General features: G+C 36.5%; 1 long non-coding RNA gene across 3 annotated transcripts; it reads left to right on the forward strand.

Annotated features, from left to right (window-relative positions):
• The first annotated feature begins 886 nt into the window (after positions 1 to 886).
• On the forward strand, positions 887 to 3,271 carry LOC109244888. 3 transcript variants are annotated; one of them, XR_002070742.1, is made up of 5 exons: positions 887 to 1,055; positions 1,165 to 1,300; positions 2,029 to 2,069; positions 2,551 to 2,720; positions 2,826 to 3,271. It is a non-coding gene; the product is annotated as an uncharacterized LOC109244888 (long non-coding RNA). The 3 variants fall into 3 exon arrangements; XR_002070743.1 differs by lacking the exon at positions 2,551 to 2,720; XR_002070744.1 differs by lacking the exon at positions 1,165 to 1,300.
• Positions 3,272 to 5,742: the final 2,471 nt, after the last annotated feature.

Genomic DNA, 5,742 nt, shown 5'->3' on the forward strand with positions numbered 1-5,742 from the left:
GGTCTTCATAACTCAGAAAAGACACCCGAAGTTATAACAAGAAGCAAGAAAGAGCTCGTGGATCAAACGCTGCAAATTCCTCCACAAGTTTCAAGCTTCAAGTTCAAGTTCAAGAAATCAAGTTCAAGTTCAAGAACGAAGAAGAAATCAAGTTCAAGTTCAAGAACGAAGAAGAAATCAAGTTCAAGTTCAAGCAATCAAGCTCAAGCTCAAGAACAAGATCATCGTTCGTAACAACAAACATAGATTCAAGATCAAGCTCAAAGGCCCTTGAATTTATACTAGAAAAGTAGAATCAGAGGAATCATAGAGATTGTACACTCAAATATTTGAAATAAAATTACGATTGTTGCAATATTTTTTGGTCTTGATTTTATTTTCTCGAACCAAATTTATTGTCTACAAACGCCACCGGGCGGAGGGTATTTATTGCCTCTTAATGAGTGTCATTTCTACCGGTACCAAACGGGATAACTGCTTTCGGTTCCACGTCTCATTCTTTTAAGAGGCCACCTCGCATAACATATTTTACCCTATACAATTATTTGCTGAAAGGACATGTGAAAGGAAAAAAACCATTGAGATTCTATAGAGAAAGGGGAAAACTTTGGAGTTCCAAATTGGATTCTGTAAAATTTACAATGCAAGACCTTAAGGACTTCATTTTTACTTGGTCCTTGACCAAGCCAGTTAATATTGAAAGGATGAACACGTTCTTATGTAGCTGTACAACAAGAAATTGGAGTTGTACTATCAAAGTTGTGATTTTTTATAGGGATAAATCGGTAGTTTCATCCTCATTCCTACACGTAGTCTGCTCCCATAAACATGTGTTCTGCATCTCATATACACATGTACTGCTATTTCCTGTTCTTTACCACTTATTGAACGTCTTTACCCTAACTTCTTTTACTTTTTTTCTCTTTCCCTCAACTAGTAGTCCAGAACTTCCATGGCAATCCCGTCTAGGCTTCAGGGCTGACTAAAACTTCACCTTCGAGTCTCACTCAGTGAATCAGCTTTCGGTCCTCTCAAGCTCTTTTATTTATCCAGATGTATGTGTTTTTTATTTTTGTGGGATACTTGCATTTTGTTCGTTCAATGAGAAATGTTTATTATGCAACTCAGCCTTTTGCTTAAGTCGGTATATACATTTTCTTTCAGATGCTGCAAAATGAGATTTTTATCAATGTTCAACCGCATAATGAAAAAGGAGTATCAGAATGATCCATATTGTCAGTATTTTTCTGAGAGATATTCTAGATGTCGACTGAGATGCATCAATATTTGTGGTTTAATGGTAACAATACATGAAAGCTAAAATATATTTCTCTTATATTTCAATAACAAGATCATTGTTCATATAGTTAAAATAAACCCGAAAGTTATAGAAGATGAATCAGACAAGAATGTATATAAGCCACAAAGTTACTTTAAACAAAAAGTTTCAAAGATTTTTGTTTCATTAGTAAAGGGGATGATAAACTTGTGCGCAATTTCTACTTTATTATAGTTATCAGTTCTTTCTTCACCATTTCCACTTCTCACCGAACGCTCACAAAAAAAAAGGATTTCTTTTCTCAGGTATCTCTTCTAATGACCAAATTTTTTCCGGTGATTGTGTATTAAAGTATAAGTTGAACTCTGTATGAAAAAAATAATCAAAGTTGAATAGCTTTACATGAAGTAATGCAATTATAAAAGGTTAGCAAAATTAGAGGACGTCAGATGGGACGAGATGCTATATTATAAAAATACTTGTGTCCCTCTTTGTAAGGTAAAGTAACTTTTATTTTTTAAATGTTTCTGATTTTCTTTTGAATAAAGGAATATATAGATAATTTGATGAAAATGAATAATATGAATGAGAATGCATTCTTTTTAACTATCTGGAAAGAGCTCCTAAGGACTCATGGCCTTATGTTGTGATGTATTGCTCTCTGATCTAGATGTATTTGTTACGAGATTTCTATTAGTCATTCTAATCCCTAATCATGTTTACTCACCTAATTTCAATTTTTTATACAGGACGAACACAAGGCCTATATCAAATGTTACTTGGCTCACATGTAAGAGTATATTCTCATGATTTCTCATTCTTTTGGAGGTGAAAACACACAATGAGACTGTTGTGCTAATCAAAACTCCTCCTCATTTTAATATTTACCATTCTCAAAAATTAAAATTCTTCTCAATCAGTTTCTAGGCTTTTGATTAGAAATGGGTTCAAATGAGGGGTCAGTATCTGCATAGATTTTTGTTCTTACATGATTTTAGTGTAAAAGGAAACCAACAAAAGGATGGTGTATAATCGCATCAAGTGCTAGAAGAATATAATACGAGGTAGTAAATGTATCTTTTTTATCTCCAAACTTTTTGGGAAAGTTCACAAAGTGACGTTTGTTGCATGAATCATTTCCTTTTTAAGTCTACAAAATGTTTCAAACCGGAACCCATCGTTCTATTTTGTCTTTCACATTTTTCAAGCAAGTGGATTTCATACCTTTATTGTTTGGAATGATTTTGCAACCTTATAATTTATAATTTCAGGTTATTCTGTCATATGGAACAAAGATATTTCAACTCATTTTGTCCTCAAAGATTTCCTTTTATTGAGATTGCAACGGGAAGGTGGCTTCAGATGGCTAAAAATGAAGTTGCATTAGAAGTTGTATCCAATTGTGAAACTCTCAAGTTTGTGTGTTGATGTTTGGCTTAATGTATGCATGTTTTGATGTATATTGCCTCACATTTTGCTCATGTCTCGTAGATTTGAGATGTATAATATAATAATTTGTGCTAATTTGTGGTATTTTTATGTGTAGGAATCATTTGGATACAATTTGGGACCAAAGTGCGTGAATTGGAGCGAAAATCGGACGAAAAGGCAAAAGTGCGAATTTGAGGGCCACAGGCAGCGTGGGGTGCTACCGGTGGCGCTCAAAATAGAATGCTAAAAAATTGAGCGCCAGGGCCAGTGCCCCACGCTGCCCTGGACGCTCAAAACGTGAACATGTCCTATTTCGCCCGGGACTTAGTTATTTCGGCCCTACACGGTCCCAACTCGTATAAAGGGGATCCTAAACCTATTTTGGAGAGGGATGACGTTTTTGTGAGTAACTTTTGACCAAGGGAGAGCACAGAGCCGTCGTGGAGGCGGGGTTTTATCTTTTCTTCCACCAAACTTAGTAATTTTTATGTTTCTTTGTATGATTTGTTGTTTTGCTACCATTTCAATGTGGAGCTTAACTTAACGTTCTAGGATCGTGGTTCTTTCATGACTATTGTTATTTGGATATTGATTTTGATTTCTTTATTTATCATATTGATTTATTTAGTCAATCTTATGCTTAATTATTTGATTGCTTGATCACCAATTGAATACTATATACGAATCTAGAGTTGAACTCGAAAGTGAAAATTCTAGATTGCATATAGGATTGAGTAGAGCAAGTTCTTGAACCTGGACATCGAGGAACGAATTCGCGGTTAGGATAGACATATACCTAGTTGCCTTGCTTGGTTGTGATGACCCAAAAGGTCATCTTATGTTTTAAAACTCGACTCCGTGTTCTGAGGCCTTCAAAACCTCATTTTATCCCTCCTTGATTTGCGTGTGCTGTTCGAGCTTGTTTCCTGAAAGCTTTTATGTGGAAAGTTGAGAAAAATAATAATTTTTGCCTTTAAAAGTTGATTTAGTTGACTTAGGTCAACGTTTTGAGTAAACGGAACCGGACTCGTATTTTGACAGTCCCGGTGGGTCCGTATTGAAATATGGGACTTGGGCGTATGCCCGGAATCGGATTCAGAGGTCCTTAGCCCGAGTAATGAATTTTTGTTAAAAATTATAAGTCTGAAAATCTAATGGTTTAAAGAATTTGATTAATGCTTAATTTCGTTGGTATCGAGCCCATATTTTGGTTCTGGAGACCGGTACAGGTTTAATATAATATTTAAATCATATCTGTGAAATTTGGTAAAAATCGGGGTTGATTTGACGTGATTCAGGCGTCCGGTTGAGAAAATAGAAATTTCAAAATTTTATTAAGAATTTCATGTGATTTGGCGCTAAATTCGTAGTTCTAGGTGTTATTTTGGCGATTTGATCGTACAAGTAAGTTCGTATGATGTTTTAAGACTTGTGTGCATGTTTGGTTTGGAGCCCCGAGGGCTCGGGTGAGTTTCGGATAGTCTACGGAGTGATTTGAACTTAGAAAATTTCGCTGGTATGCTTCAGGTCTGCAGACTTCGCAATTGCGAGGTCTGGCTCGCAAATGTGAAGAATGTTCGCATTTGCGAGCAGTGGGGCTGGGAGGGGACCTTCGCAATTGCAAAGCTCAGGACCGAAATTGCGATCAGCACTGGCCGCATTTGCGAACAATTGTTCGCATTTGCGGTGTTAGCAGGCTGTCGCGACCCCTTTTTTCCTCCTCGCGGAGAACGTTCGGGTTCCGACATTCCATGGGGGTAATAACTCATTTCCTTTTGGAAATTTGGGTTTTTGAAGAGTCGACACCTAACGGATTATGGTGCATTAGGGCACCTAGAGCGATTAACTCTTAGACTAGTTTGCATTACCAGAGATTTAGGGTAATGACTTGAATTAACCTTGAGGGGAAGGTGTTAGGCACCCCTTTCGGTCCACAACGGTGAGTCCCGGCCGAACTTATACTTATGAATTTGTCCTTTAAACAAATAAATAGTTTAAATACATACATGCAAATAAAGGCATGTTTTGGGCATTGTATGACTTAAATAAGGAGACAAAAAGGAAGGGATTTGAACAAGTTGCATATATAGAGAAAAAGTAAAGTTTAAACATCGAGAATTGGGAAAGACGGGTCCTAGGTTGGTTAGCCTACAGGATCACCTCACACAATGCACGGTAATCACTCCTCAATGAGGGGGGCTACATGTGACATTAGCGCGTAGTCATTATATCCTTACTACCCAATTCCTTCCCTTGGCCATAGCCTAAAACGTTCTAGCAGCCTTGAAAATGTATGCGTGCACTACCCATCCCTTCCTCGTGGCACTGGAGGTATTTAGGACCTCTATATTTGGGGCAGTTCTAGACCATCCTAAGTTACTTAAAGGAGAAAAGACTAAGCGTCAACCAAAACAAATAGGACTGCACATAGAGAGGGAACAAGGAATGGCTCACATTTTTACCTCTACAAAAAAATAAATACACGTCTCAGACAATTGTTTCAGGTGCTTGATAAACTTAGAACATGATATATAGGTGAGCAGGAATTATACATCATAAATTAGAGCTAAGTGTCAAAGACCTATTAGTTTGCCTACTGATTTTAAACTTGTGAATACGAGCAGTTATAAATAACAAAGCGCAGTTTCATAGTTACATAATTTAATCTCCCTATAGGCTTGCCTAAACGCATGACAACGATGTTCTATGAGCATGATATCTATATTGATTAGTAAAACAGTGAACAATTTTAAACGAACAACTTGAGATCCTATAGTCATGCTTTCTAGCGGCATTAATTTAAGCCAGTGTTTAAAAAAACTCATTAAACAGGCGACAGATTAATTAAACCAGTTTAGAATGAACAAACATGGGTTAAACTGATTTATTCAACTAAACTGATTTTAAGTTCTGTAGGCATGACTTCTAAGATTGCGAGTTTGAATACATGCTGTAACAAAACATGAACTTCAATTACTTTACACCCTATAGACATGATATCTAATTATAAGGATGATTTAATCCTATAGACA

Source organism: Nicotiana attenuata, unplaced genomic scaffold (genome assembly GCF_001879085.1).
Source record: "Nicotiana attenuata strain UT unplaced genomic scaffold, NIATTr2, whole genome shotgun sequence".
NCBI classification, from domain to species: domain Eukaryota; kingdom Viridiplantae; phylum Streptophyta; class Magnoliopsida; order Solanales; family Solanaceae; genus Nicotiana; species Nicotiana attenuata.